The following is a 15414-nucleotide window of genomic DNA, read 5'->3' as shown; positions in this document are numbered from 1 at the left end:
CACCGACAGCAACCACAGACTGTGATAGTTTTAGTTATTTTTTTTTTTATTTTAAGTGCATAAAGAAACCAAAAAAACAAACTGCACCGGTTAACCGATTGCATCGGTTCGGTTTTGGTTTGGATATTTAAAAAACCGATCAAATCAGTTTGGTTTGAAAAAATACCCCGTGGTTCGATTAACCGAATCGTGAGCACCCCTACATAGCACATAGTTTTCCGCCTTTGGCACATTACAAAGCAATATTTTCCACTTTATAGCACATAGTTTTTCTGCCCTTAGTCGCATCACAAATCAAAACTTTCCACTTTGGCCTCATTCGTTTACCGTTATGTTGGGGTGGGAAAGTTGGTCAATGAGAATTTCCCATTGTTCTTTTGCAAATACGTGTAGAGCCCATGGAAAATAAAGATTTCCCCAAATAAGTTAAAGGCCATTTACCTAGGAAAATCTTACCCACCTCTCCCATCGTGGGGTGATTTTGTTCAGTCAAAAATACCCCTGTGTTAACAAGCTTAGGGCAAAGCTTCTTCCCCAAACCTCTCGTTCAGGAAGAACATCTATTGCCAGAGAGAACCCCATACCTCTGCGATTCATGGAAGAGGCTTCTACTGCGTCCATCTGCAAGTCTTTTTAAATTACTTCCTCTTTTTGCTTTTCGATCATAAAATTACAACTCCAATGAGGGCATTTTTTGTGTATGCAATTCTGAATCTTGGGTTGTTTTAGACTATGAAACCATTTTTATGTTAGGGTGTGGAGAGTGGTGGGAACGCTGCAAAGGCAGGGCTCAAGGTAGGGGATCAGGTACTATACACAAGCAGCTTCTTCAGGGACGAACTTTGGCCCGCAGATAAGCTTGAATTCACCAAAACTGCCATTCAAGCAAAGCCTGATTCTGTCTACTTTGTAGTTAGCAGGTCCTCCCTTCTCTTTTTAAATGACTAGCATTATAAAAAGGGTCTATGGACATTATATATATTGGGTTTCAGTTGATCCTTTTACTCTCTGCAGTTAGTGTAACTTGTAAAGAATCTTGAATGTTGCTGCATTTTGTCCTCATTTTTAGATATGGATTAAGTTCAATTTTAGTTCCCCAAAAAGGTATTGGTTGAGAATTTCTGTATTAGGTGGAGTTCTGACCTGACTCGACCTGGCTTAAGATAGTCAATAACTGTAAAACCAACTTGACATACGCACTGTTTCAACTCCTGGGTTTGACATTTCTCAGTGCAATCAACACATCTCTCCATTTTGTGGCAATTAACAACTGGAACTTGATATTTACTAGCCTGATCATTGGCATCCCTAGGTAAATTTTCTTGTGCAATGAGAAGTACCGCAAGCAACATAGATTTTTTGATAAATCCACAAGCAACATAGCTTAACTAATTTGTTTGGACACATTATGAACTAATTTCTTTTTATTATTTTCTTATTTGTTAGGGTTTAATCAACACAAACATTATTTTCCTTCTTTCTCTTCTCATAAATTGGTTGATTTTCTAGACTTAAACATGAAGCTTGTAATTTTCTTATGAAAATTATGGATAGTTATTAAGGAAAGATGATTATGGAACCTAGGGAACTGCCCTAGAAATCCGTCGCCTAGGTGACTAGGTGACAAGGCACCCCTGTTGCTTAGCCTTGCCTTGGCGCATTGAAAACTATGCATGTTAGAACTCTCTACCATCAAGCTATTAGAACTGGAGTGGTCTAAATGTCCAATTCACTGTATTATTAGACTGTCCAACCTGTTCAACCTGGACTGGATTGGACTAGTCCAATTCACTGTCTTACTGGATCTAACCTGACTGAAGTTGTACCACTACTTGTATTTCATTTATGCATTATGAATCCTTGTATTTCATTTCTGACATAATTTAGTTCTAAAACCTACTGTTAGAAACACAAATCATAGTAGACTAGCTAATCCAAGCATCGACAAGAATTGGTTTTGGTCAATCTTCTGTTGGTATTTTCACATAACCAATTAAGAAGATTTTTGGCAAGCTTGTCAAGTTTGAAATATATACGAGTGCAGAAGGAGCAAATGACTGGACCATGCCTGCCACATTTGTAGGTCCAGTCCTCCACAAGAACTTGTTTGAGCCATGTGAACATCTAGCTTGTATCTACAAAAGAAACGAAAAACAATACAACTATGTGATATGTTAATGGAAAATCAAAAGTAGTAAACAAAAAAACAAAATCATGTGCTCTTATAACGAGTTGTCCTTGCAGAAGTCTGTGACTCGATGAGGCTGTGATGATCATACCAAATCAATATATGTTCCCAAAAGTGCAGTAAAGAATTTCTCACAGTTATACCAAATCAAACTCCATACGTCAATGCCACCTAAAAAAGGCTTTTCAACTCCTAATTCTGGAAGAGTTTACATCATAATCAAGTTCTATTAGCAACTCCTAATTCTCCATCAACCCACCCCACCCAATTCTATTAGCAAATAGGCATTGGTGAATGGAGCTTGAGCCTGGTGATTTATTAGGCAGATTAGTTTGAGCAACTAACCACTAGAAACTAGGAAATGAATCTGGACCCTAAATAATGAACTATTTAGTTACGTACCATTTCCACCTCCTAAATGGCTTTGGTCTCCTGAATATCCATTTGCAATAAAAATACCCTGAGCCAAGCGGAAACAAAGAATCATAGCCAGGATATATCAATCATTTGATCAATCAAATGCATGCATATGCAAGAAGAAGAGGAACCAAAGAACTTCAGATCAAACCTGCTGTCGTGCTCACTGAATCTCTTGCTCTAGTTGAGTGAGCTTCAACCTGCTATTCTCCAGTTGCTGAAGATATGCCTATCCAAAAGCAAGATATATTGGCCCAAATATATTTGCTCGTGCCATTCAAGAGACCCTAAATATACTTTTGATCAATCAGAAATCCTAAATCTAAAAGCAACAAAGAGCATTAAAAAGAACCTTAGTTATATGAAGATACATGTAATGGCAGAAGAAGAAGAATGTGGCTGACAACAAATATTATGACTTGTGAGAAAGGCCTTGTTGAGTCGAGCTCAGTATATGGAGATACTAGTAAACTAAACTACCAGTCAGTGACATACTTTAATATCCAGTTACAATTTTTGGCACTGCTAATGTAATATGACAATCGCTGAAAAAGAAAAATGAGGGTCCTTGAACAAGAAAATAAGGTATTTTAATGGTTTAATTGTTAGAAACTGAAACATTGAAACCAATAGCCATCTATATAGCTAGTTGTACAATAAGAACTCTAATTGTACAAATTGTTAATGAAATGATGTCAGAAGACCAAAACAATATTCATCTAATTCCTTATGGAGAAGGGAACATTTCAAGAGGCAATTTTTCTTTGCATATTTCCAAGGTTGAATAATAACCGAATAAGCATAAATACAATTCAATACCTGAGCAGTAATAAGGGAAACACTACAAGCTCTGTTAGAAGCTCAAGAATTAATTAAGTAATCAAGGGACAAATGGGACAAGAAAAAAAGCTTGGCATGACCATAGTTATAAATGAATAACAATTAAGCAAACATTTAGTAAGTAAAACTAGCAAACAATTAATGTAGAAACTCAGGAGATGATAACCAATTTATCTCAAGAAGAATTTGAGGGAAGTATGACCATTATTGTCACTCATCCAAGAGATTCGTTCACACCCAACATTCTCTCTTTACTTGCAGGAAATGTGGGCTTGAAAAGATGAGATTTGGTCACCAATACAAACTTGGCAGCTTCTTGGTTTGAAATCGTCACACAAAGGCATCCCAATCCATGTGTCTTGAACATAGAACCATACCTATAATAGATTAAAAACTAATTTGATCAGAATTCAGAAATGATAGAACTGAGACTCTACTGTGTCTTGTGTAGTTTACAAGAGCTGAATCAAGTCACAAGGAGGCCAAACATTGAGCTATGTCATAAACATAAAAGAGATCCAAACATAATTAGATCCCTCAACTCCATTATTGGTGCAGATGCATCAGTTGTGTGCACACCCAGCTATTTTTGGGTCTGGTACACAGTTAATTTTTCACCTTTGGTTGCTCCAAATTAAAAAGAATAGAAATGAAAGAAAGAAAACAGAATAGCCTAATATGGAGGTGGGTATATTTAAATTGAGAAAAACTCTTAATCGATATTCCTCCATCATCACAATTGACCCTGATAATGGAAATTGAAGGATTAGGATACATTAGAAAGGAGTTGCCTGAAATAAGCCATCTGATCCCTTTGTTGATCTATAAAGTCATATCATGAGATCTTGATCCAAGTTCTAATTTGATAAAAAGAAAGAAATGTGGATTTTTTTCGCAGTAGTGAATTATAATATAATTTAACTTGTCAGGAAGTCCTTATAATAATAGTCCCTCTGAATAAAAAAAATATAGAATTTCCTTAACTGAGATGTTGCCAATGTGTGGCTATATGACTTGTTGCAAGTAGATATTCTTTTCACAAGAATGCTAATCACATGTATCCATAAGACATTGCAGCCATACATCAAAAATATCTCCCATACTTGTATATTATCATTCATGTCACAGGTTCAATGGAAACATCAATGCCACATCATTAATATAATTGGACAATAAAGTAGCAGAACCATTAAACTCTAACAGAAAGAATGAGCTATAAAATCAATATAGTTAAATTTCACGTTTATCTTTTATAGCTGAAATCTAGCATTTTTCTTACTGTCTGATGTACAATATAAAGGTATAACCTGACTCATACTTGACACAGTATTTGGAGTTGGAGAAAGCTTTGTAGGAAATAAGTGTAGTTCATCCATAATATGTTTAACAAGTCATATGCGTACCCAAAGGTCATTTCTCCTGCTCTATGTCAAGGACATGGAACTTTTTCATTTGTCAATCAAACTTTTTTTTTTTTTACGTGTGTATTCTTGAATATGAAAATTCCAACTAAAACAATATGGTCACTTGCACCTTACCTGTCACTGCAATTGTTGCAGAGAAGATAATTCACTGTACATGAATGTAAGACCAGCACTATGTCAAAGACATTGGTTGCAATTCTTGTAGTATTCGTGTTGATGATCACCAAGGAGAGATTCTCTCTTGTTGATTGACCTGTAGTTGTGCAGACAACTATTGATAAGCAGTGTAAAGACATTTAGCATGGGGGCCAGAAGGCCTTATTATATATCCACCAATGATAATGCACAATTGGGTCAAACCCAACTATTTCTTGGTTATAAGGAATACTGCTTAGAGATTGAAAAGAGTTGCAATGAGATTGTGCATACAGAGGTGGTAGAGTGGTGTGCAATGACATCAGTTTTGAAACAGATGAGCTTCCAAAAAGATGATCATCTGGTGAGAGAGCGATGTAAACTTGCAGATGTGCTTGATAATATGAATAAGAACTGATTTTACTTATGGTAGATGGATAAAATGAAGCTAATCAAGCACATAATGACAGGCATGGCCTATTGCTAAAGCTAAAGCAAAATAGCATAAGAATCACATAGATGGATAAAGTGAATATATCCGTTGAACAGGACATTCAATCATTAAGGGGGCATTCTTTTTTGGGATTTTGAGAGGGGGGAAAGTTGGTCAATGGGATTTTGGTTCCCATTTACCAAGAATCCCATGTTCTTTTTTCAGATTTATGTGGGGACTAGGGAAAGTTTATTTTCCTGGGTATCACTTACCCGGATACCCATCTCCTAGGTGGGTAAATAACTTTCCCACCTAGGGGAAAAGTTGCCAACACTTGAATGGGACAAAAATGCCCTTTTTAATAATGGATTTTTATGGTTAAAATGGTCAATGCCTTATTTACATGAGAAATAAAAGAACATGGGTAAATGTACTTACCCGGATAAGTGTTTCTCAGGAAAAACTTACCCAAGTAAAAGAACATGGGTAAATGTACTTACCCGGATAAGTGTTTCTCAGGAAAAACTTACCAAAAAGTGAACGGGGCCTAAAAGAAGTTCCCTGCTTGAGTCAAAATGAGCTTACTGAGGCCTGGAAGATAAGAAAAGGCTGGTGGCGTGGGTTCAAGTGCTTGAGATTGGAAAGAAAAGATTTCATGAAGATCTGAGCACAAAGGAAGTAGCATTGGATTATTCTTCTAATCCAAGGAAAATAAGTCATTGAAGATTGAGACAAAAGATTTCATGAAGATCTGGAATGTTCTGTTTGTAGGCTGCAAGCAGAACTGAACACAAAAGATTTCATGAAGATCTAGAGGATTGAAATAGGGAAGCTAAAGTTGGACCATTGCAGAATCCTTGAAGATTTACAGGAGAAGAAATTGGCACTTGAAACTTCTTGCAACCAAATATATGTATTTGGTTGCAAGACAAAATTTGTTCCTGGAAGCATGCATTTCCAACATGTAGACTGGTCTCTAGATGAGAAATGCAGAATTGGAGAAGCTTGGGCATTCTCAATCTGTCTTTGTGGAGGAACTTAGATACAAAGGACAGAATTTAAATGAACTTATGCCTGGTGGGTAGAAGAGGGATGAAATTCTCTCTTTGACAAAATTAAATGCTTGAACCGTGTTGATTTATTTGAAGTTGTGGACATGTCAGGGAACAAAATATGTCAAGTGCTGGAGGAGAAACTTTTGACATTATTAGATAGACTGATTGAGGAGATATCTGAAAATGAAGAAAGGGCATGTGCATAGAATACCACCACCTATGCTAGTTAAAACTTAGAAGTGATTTATTATACATGAAGGCTATGTTTGGTTTGAAGGAAAAAGTAGGGAAAGGGTAGGGAAATCTTTACAAATTCCCTTTCCCTATTTTTTCCTTCAAACCAAACACATTCTAAGGGTCTTTTTGATTGCTGAGAAAGGGATGAGAAAAGGGAATATTCCCGAATGATTCTTTCTTTCTTGTGTTTGTTTACTGGTAAACAGTGTTTTGGGATGAGAAACTAGAGGGATGCGGGATCCCAAAATTTAGTGAGCGGGATCGCACCATTTTGGTGCGACCCCGGTGAGAAAAGAAAAGGCTAAGAAAATCTATCGGGTTTGTCAAAGCAAGAAGTCGACAAGCTCGTCTCCCCTTCGAAGCCGTTGTTCCAACGGCCATATCTCCGGTAGCTTCTCTGGCCATCTCTATGGAAGGTAACACAAGATCCATGAATCCCTCTCTCTAGCGGTCCTGTTCTACCCTTTTTTTGTTGTTTTTCGCTCCATGGTTCTTGCTCAGCGAAGTGTGTTTTCTTTCTGATGTCATTGTTGATCCGAGCAGGAACAGTGGAAGGCTGAACACCACCCCTTCTCAGCGAACAATTCTCTCTCTAGCAGGAATAGCGGAAGGCTGAACACCGCCCCTTCTCAGCGAGGTGTGTTTTCTTTCTGATGTCATTGTTGATCCGAGCCAAAATCTTGAGATAGAAAAACCTTCTCTCTTTGAATCGAAGAAATGGGGATTTTGATGATTATAAATAGAAATGGGGATTTTTGGTATGTTAGAAGGTTAAATGTAGTTAGACATTATTCATGTGCATAGGGTATTTTTGATGGTTTGAGTTGTGATGGTATAAGGTGTTTGTTTATGAAATCGATGGGAGATATTTGGGTTTGGATTCATTTTGTTTGGATTCATTTTATTGCAGGTATAAGATATTTGGGTTTTGTTTTTTCTCTCTAAAAAATGATGTTATTATCCATAGGATTTGAGTATTTCTAATCAAGGCGCACTTAGTGGAGTTTGTAACACTTATTTCTTATCATTCTAAAAACACCTTAGCACTTTTTTGTTTTTTTTTTTTGGGGGGGGGGATTATTTTGTTCTGGCGAGCTACTGTGTCTAAATTACTCAAGTACAACTTTACACTGATTGAGTTAGTACTAGTCAAATCTAGTTAACGATAGTGAATTTCTTATCAAAAAATCAGAAACCTGATTTTAAGCTGATCAAATTGGTAAAATGAATTAACTATCTTATTTGAGAAGTCTCTTCTGAATGTAAGAAAGTTCTGTAGGTTCAGGTTTGCTATTCTGGTAAAGCTGGTAACAGTTGATACTGCATACTAGGCTACTAGCATTCATATCTTATCTTAACCTATTACTCTAATATACTTTTTTTAACTTCTTTTTGTAGGGAGAGAGGTAGATGGGGAAGAAAGAAAAGCTAAAAACATTTGAAAATGCAATTTGGTTTAATAATAATTTTGAGCCATTGATCCTATTCATGTACTTCAAAATTTTTATGTGTTTTCCCCTTTAAATAAAGTGTCTAAATTGGAATATTTGCATTTACAAATACAGAGTATTTTCTAACAAGCTTTGTTTGTTGAGTCAGAAGGACAAAACTTGTTTCTTTGATTTGACAAAGCAATATGAGTCTAATGTAAGTTCTGATATGATCAAATCCATGCTGAAACTTGATTGCATTGTTCAGATTGTATATAATTTTATTCAATGGGATGGTGCTAGGAAGTAAAATGTAAATATTGTCTTATGTGCTTCCTGTATCAAAACAAAAGGAAAATGAATTAGCATTCTAATCGTTGAGAAAAAGAAAAAGAAAAAAAAAAACTTGCCATTTTTTATTTATCAAAGTCAAGTTCCATGTAAACTTGCAACATGCTTAGGTTCCTTTTCAAACTTACTTTGAAAATTCATATTTATATAGTGTTTTATGAATGGAGAACTCTGAGAGTACTTCACCTTGTACCTTACCTTACACCCTAAGATCTAAGAACCCCTTGTGTTTTATTGCTTCAAAATTGTTCGTGTAGCAACAAGCAAACTTCAAAATTGCTGTGTCATTTGAAATCTATGCTATTGCCAGAGAAGAAAAATCATAACAAGGAATGAATTTGTAGGGAATTAGGAAGGCATTAAACATTTTCTCTGCAACGTAGTTTTTTCTTTTTTATGTTGCTACATTATTTTCTTTTGGTTTTTATGAATCATGAATAATTCAGAGTGTTCTATCTAGCTTGCCTACCTATTACTTCTCTCTGTTTTCCTTACTCGCCTCTGTGGCTATTACACTGGAGAAATTAAGAAAGGATCTCCTTTGGTAGGTCCTAGAGAGGACAAGAAGCTACACTTGGTTTTATGGTATTCCATTTGTACTCCCAAGGATTGTGGGGGTGTGGGTGTGAGGAGGTTGAGAGGGGTGACTGATGCTTTGCTTTGTAAATGGCTATGGAGGCAAGTAATTGAGGGTAAGTATGGTAGCTCCTGGGTTGGTCTGCTCTCCCTTCTCACCTTTCCAATGGCACTAGTGTGTGGAAAGGTATTGTGGTGCGCCTTCCTCTGTTTCAAAGACATATAAAATTTAAAGTAGGGGAGGGAAGCAGAGTCTACTCCTGGAAGGACATTTGGTGTTTAGATCAGCCTTTAGCCGGGGCTTTTCTGACTTTGTTCTCCATTGCCTTTAATAGAGATGGTGTGGTAAGGGGATTTCTTGGAGTTTGTTAATGGTCAGTTAGTTTGGTTCCCCAGGTATCGAAGGAAACTTAAATGATTGGGAGGTGGATGCACTCCAAAATCTGTTAGGGAGTTAATTATCAAAAAAAAAAAAAAAAACTGTTAGGGAGTTTGCAGGAGGTTCAAGTCAATCTGAACTCTAGTGATACTAGAGTTTGGACTTGTGAAAAGAATCGATGATTCACTATTAAATCTTGTTGTGCAGCCAGGCTTGGTAATGGTTTTAAAGTGGCCTGATCCTGGTTTTGGAAGTCTCAGGTTCCCTCAGAGATTGTCTCTTTCTTATGGCTTGCAGCAAGGGGTAAAGTTCAAACAGTGGATGTTTTACTAAAGCAAGGCTTGACCTTCAAAGGTACTAGTGGTTTATGTGGGTCAGCTTCTGAATCTGTAAATCATTTGTTGATTCACTACCTGCTTACTTATCGGGTGTGGTGTCATTTCTTTGGGCTCTTTCATATCCAGTGGGTCTTACCCTGTTCTGTAGCTGATATGTTATCCTCTTGGAGGTATGGTGCTTTCTCTGCCTGGGGAAAATTAACTTCATGGAAAGAGAAGAAAGAAATAACATTCCAATCCAATGGACAGTCCACCCTTGAATTCTTTCCAATTTTACTAAGAATTACCTATCACTGCTATCAAGCCACCACCTCCTATACATCATGTCTTGCCTAGGAGAAACCTAGCTCATATGGTTCAGCATCAAGAAGAAATAAATACTAAGCCAGTTCTAGGGTTTATGGGTTTACCCTACTTGAACCGACTCAGGGAAGTAGCCTTGGTTGGCCTTGGTGAAACCAACCTTGGTGGGAGTAGCCTTGAAACCAAACCTTCCCTTTTGTACTTTATGCAATGAGATGAGTGAGTATCCAATTATCAATGAACAGGAAAAAAGGATTCCTACTTGTGTTAGTAGTCCTTCAAAGTTGGCATTTGAATGGGCTTTCAAAAGAAGGCCAGGTAATTTGGAGAGCAGGTCTAGCTTTAGTGATCTGGACAATATGGATAGAAAGAAACAAAAGAATGTTTGAAAATGTGTATGTTTCAGAGGACAATATGGACAGAAAGAAACCATGTACACTGTACACATGGTGCCTATTGTCATCTGACCATGTCACCCAATTTGTCAGCCTCTTGTTTATTAAGGTTTTATTAGCAACTACCAAAACCTTAGGCCACACTCGATAGCACATAAATTGACCAACGAATTCTGAAATTTTTTTACTTTTTAGAGGTTAGTAGGAAAAAGTATGATTCAGAGGTCAAGGATGTAAATCTTGTGGGATTTGAAGGTTTAATCTTTATAGGTCTATAAGCCCATGATAATCTTTGCCTGGTTATTCATACTGCAAGGAGTATTTTATGCAATTATTTGAGTATGAGGTTTAGGTCATTAAACTAGTTTAGGTTTGGGACATTAAATGTATAAAAGTTCAAATAAACAATTCTAGCTAAAACAGATTCACAAGCCTTGTTCATTGATTTCAGCATCATTAAGTATAAACCTGTAAAAGCTTTTTCAGTACTTCAGCATAGCTATTGCATGCTTCTCTGTTTTGTTTCAGGTTATTGCATGTTGTATGACCATAGATCAGAACTTTGAGAGATGCAAATACAATAAAATTTGTATCAATGTTCCTAGGTTAGTGTATATAATCTGATATATCACATACAATCTAGCTCCAAGGTAGCTTCCTACAATCAGTCACTTGTTTGTCTATAAAAATTACTTATTTGTTACACTTGTTTTTGTTTTATATGGTGAATATATGATATTAGAGATGTGTCCAAATGTTTTCTACAAATTATTTTGTATTTCTTATACTTTTGTGTGTTTTATTGCTTCCTTTCTTTTAGAACACTAGAAATAATCTTTGTTTGAGGGTGTATTCTTCATATTCATACTTTCATATGCCAAAAATATTGATAATTGTTTATTTTTAGATATAACTTTTTTTCCTGAAAGTGATATAGGAGCTGACATGTCAAATATGAGATTTTCTAAATATATATTGATGGGTAGTGTGATTATTGTTGTAAAATTTTGAAGCTTTTTTTGAGTCATTAGTTTTCCTAACTGGTATTTGAGTCATTAAAGAGAGTATTTACTTTTCCAGCATGTAAATTATATAGGCATTCTAGAATGAATTCCCCAATTTATCTATTTATTTATTTGTTTGTTTATTTATTTTCTATGAATAGATGGATCAAAATTTGCTTTATAAAATTGTTGGGGCTGCAACTGCTATGGTTGCAGTTACATTTTCATTGTTGCAAGAATATGTGGATTATATTGATAGGGAACCATCCGTGAACCGGGATTTTGAGCGAAGGGATTTATTGGATAGATTATATGGACAAAAAGAAATAGATTGTTATAACCAATTGAGAATGGGAAAAACAGCCTTTGCAAGGCTATGCAAGATTATTCGTGAGATAGGAAGAACACATGATACAATGAGGTGCACGGTAGAAGAATAAGTGGCACGCTTCCTACACATATTGGCACACAACATTAGGAATAGAACAATGGGCTTTTATTTTAGTCGGTCTGGTGAGACTGTGAGCTGTCATTTCAACAATGTATTGAATGCTTTGTTGAGCTTGGAGGATAGGTACTTGATTCAACCAAGTGGTACTGAAACACCTCCAGAAATTAGAAACCGACATGATTTTTGGCCATATTTCAAGGTAATTAAGTGATAAAGTCTTCTTTATGATGTATACACCCAAAAAAATGAATAATAAAAAACTTAAATCTACTGGCAGGATTGTGTTGGGGCAATCGATGGCTCACACCTCCCTGTGAAAGTCACTTCTACTGATGTTGCTAGGTTTCAAGGTCGTAAATCTTATCCCACACAAAACATCCATGCTGCATGCACTTTCAATTTGTTGTTCACATATGTATTACCTGGTTGGGAGGGTGCCGCATTGGATTCTCACATGCTTAACAATGCTCTGAGGGGAGAGCATAAATTAGAGGTCCCTCAAGGTAGTAATCAACTCTCACAAGAGACATTTTTATTTAATAGTTAAGTATGTACGTGTTTTCTAACTTTTTATATTTTAAATAGGTAAATATTATCTTATAGACGCAGGATTTTCATTAAAGACGGGGTTCATTACACCATATCAAAACACATGATACCATCTAAAGGAATGGGGTGCACATCAACCTGAGAACCCAAAAGAACTATTCAACCTTCAACACTCATCACTTAGAAATGCCGTTGAACGGATCTTTGGGGTATTGAAGAAATGCTTTCCAATCTTGGTATCTCAGCAGCATTACCCTTTTAAGTCACAGGTGAAGATTGTGTCTGCATGCTGCATCTTATACAACCATGCCATGGGTGTGGATCTGTATGATTTCATCATGCGTCAGTATGATCGAGAAGCAGTTGATACTGAGGATGATGTTGGAATTGATGATTTAAATGATGATAGAGCAGACAATACACAAATCTCCCAGCTATCTCAACGAGCTAGTAGAAATGAACAATCAAGGGAAGGAATTCGTCAGAGAATAAATAGCTACCCAAATGTGGGTTGATTATGTCTTGTATTGATCTAGGGCTCGGCATTAATATATTCCTGTTGTTTAACTCTTTCTTTATAATATAACTTTTGTTGTATAACTTTTTTTCTGTGTGCACTAACTTCTTTAACTAATTATGATGTTTGATTTTATTAATTGCCTATTGCTATTTATACAAAAATACCTTGTATTAATTGGTGTTATGGATATATATTATTGATTTGCATTATTCATTTGATTGTCATGAAACAGAAATGGACTCTTCTAGCTCTCAGCCTGAAAACAAGACTGGAAAAACAAATATAAATTGGACCTAGGACATGGATAATTTACTCATTGACACACTTGTTGAGCAGGTCAACCTTGGAAACAAGGTTGACAAAAGTTTCAAATCACCGGCTTACACTGCAGCGGCACGTGCTATTAGCACTAAGTTTTCAGTTTAATGTACACAAGGACACATATAAAATAGGCTGAAAACAATCAAGCGGAATTTTGTAATATTAAAAAACCTTTTGAATCAAAGTGGCTTTGCGTAGAATGATTCAACCAAGACAATAGATGCAACACCTGGTGTTTGGGCTACATATATTGAGGTAAAATAGATTAACAACACTTATACTTTAAACACTTGGTTTATAAATTATATGAAAGATGACTTATTAGTACGAAAGGTGACTTGTTATGGAACTCCCATGGTAAATGAGCAAGCACATCCAGAGGCAAAGCAGTTTAGATGAAAAAGCATTCCAAACTATGACCAATTGGCATTGGTATGTGGAAATGATCAAGTGATTGGAAATGGTGCCTTTACAGCCAAGGAGCTAAATAAGCAAAATGCAATTTCTGCAACTGCCACTAGTGCAACACCGAATGTTGAGCATGTGTTTGATGACATTGATGAGGCTGAGAATTCTGGAGATCCTAACCTTCAAGCAAAGCCGGTGGAGGGAAGTAGTTTTGTAGAAGGAAGAGTTTTAGGAAAACGGAAGTCATATGCTGCAATTGTTGTTGAACAAGTGCAAGACATTGCTACACATCTCAGGAAACTTGCATCTGCAGTTGAGAGAGGGTTTGGTTTATTTTGCAAGGAATAGGTGTATGTCGATGTTATGATCTTAGAAGGATGTTCAATGGCATTTTTTATGAAAGCATATGACTTCTTAGCTAAGTCTGAAAGTCGAGTTATGATATTTTATGGAGTGGAGCCAAATTTGAGGAAGGCATGGCTTCAAATGAAGTTAGGGCCTCCATATTGAAGGGATGGATAAAAGACTTAAACTATTATAACTCATATTTATTAACAAACTAGGTACTAATTATATATGACAAAAACTTGTCTTGATGGTTGAGCCTTTGCATCCATTTTGTATATTTTTTGGGGATGCATTGGCAATTTTATTGTTGTCCCCTTTTTTTGCAATGGTCAATCTACTTGTATTAGGTGGAATGAATGGTTATATTTTACACAAATGGATTTATTGGTATATGGATGATTATGACTACATGGAATGAATAGGTTGAACTATTGGCATTGATGAACTAATTACAGGTTAAAGACAAATTCAAATGATTTATTGATGTAAGTATGACTTTTTGAATGAAATATGTTATTGAATGCAACTTCTTTGATGTACCAACAGGTCCAAATAATAGAGCAATTTTAGTTCCTAATAGTTTCTTTTATGAATGCATGCACAAGTTTTTTATGGATGAGTACATTGAGTAGACCTATGAACAAATTCTATAATGAATGAGTACGTCCAAATAATTAAGCATTTCTTACTCTTTTTAAGTAAAATTTTGAATGAGCAAGTTTAATAACACTATCATGCCACGTGGCAAGTTCAATCATATGTGTCATACATTTGGGGGGTGCAAGTTTTCATAAAAGTAAATTACATGCATTTTTTTAGTTGAGAAAAATTTTCTCAACAAACAAACACTAGAAAGTGGATTTTCTCACAAACAGATCCTAAAGGAATAAGGGTTTAGAAGAGATTCAGGCTAAACAAAAAGACATGGATAGAAGTAGGGCCCCAATTTGCCTTCCCTACAATTCTAATAATTTTCTATAACTATTAAATAACATTAAATTAAAATATTTTATGATAATTTCTAAAAAAATTATTGAACTTTCTATTAATTAGTAGTAATGTATAGTAAATTAATTATTTACAATACAATAAACTAATGTAAATTATTTACTTTTTAAGCCTAAATTATTTACTATTAATCAAATTAAAAGTAATTATAGTAAATTAATGTAATTATAGTAAACTACATTATTTTTAATTAAAAGTAAACCATTTATTATTAATTAATGTAAAACCAGGTATGATCGAAGTCAACCAAGTGGTTTAGATCAGTTTGGATGGACTTAATAATTTTTCTAAATTATTTAATGAA

At 35.5% G+C, this 15414-nt stretch overlaps 1 long non-coding RNA gene across 2 annotated transcripts; it reads left to right on the top strand.

Annotated features, from left to right (window-relative positions):
- Nucleotides 1-388: 388 nt before the first annotated feature.
- Nucleotides 389-13157, top strand: LOC104604664 (uncharacterized). 2 transcript variants are annotated; one of them, XR_016081089.1, is made up of 4 exons: nucleotides 389-920; nucleotides 7273-7366; nucleotides 12234-12459; nucleotides 12542-13157. It is a non-coding gene; the product is annotated as an uncharacterized LOC104604664 (long non-coding RNA). The 2 variants fall into 2 exon arrangements; XR_016081088.1 differs by lacking the exon at nucleotides 389-920 and adding an exon at nucleotides 6816-7145.
- The last annotated feature ends 2257 nt before the right edge of the window (nucleotides 13158-15414 follow it).

Source organism: Nelumbo nucifera, chromosome 1 (genome assembly GCF_055504915.1).
Source record: "Nelumbo nucifera cultivar China Antique chromosome 1, China Antique-T2T, whole genome shotgun sequence".
Taxonomy (NCBI): domain Eukaryota; kingdom Viridiplantae; phylum Streptophyta; class Magnoliopsida; order Proteales; family Nelumbonaceae; genus Nelumbo; species Nelumbo nucifera.
This window is presented reverse-complemented; position numbering and strand designations above follow the sequence as displayed.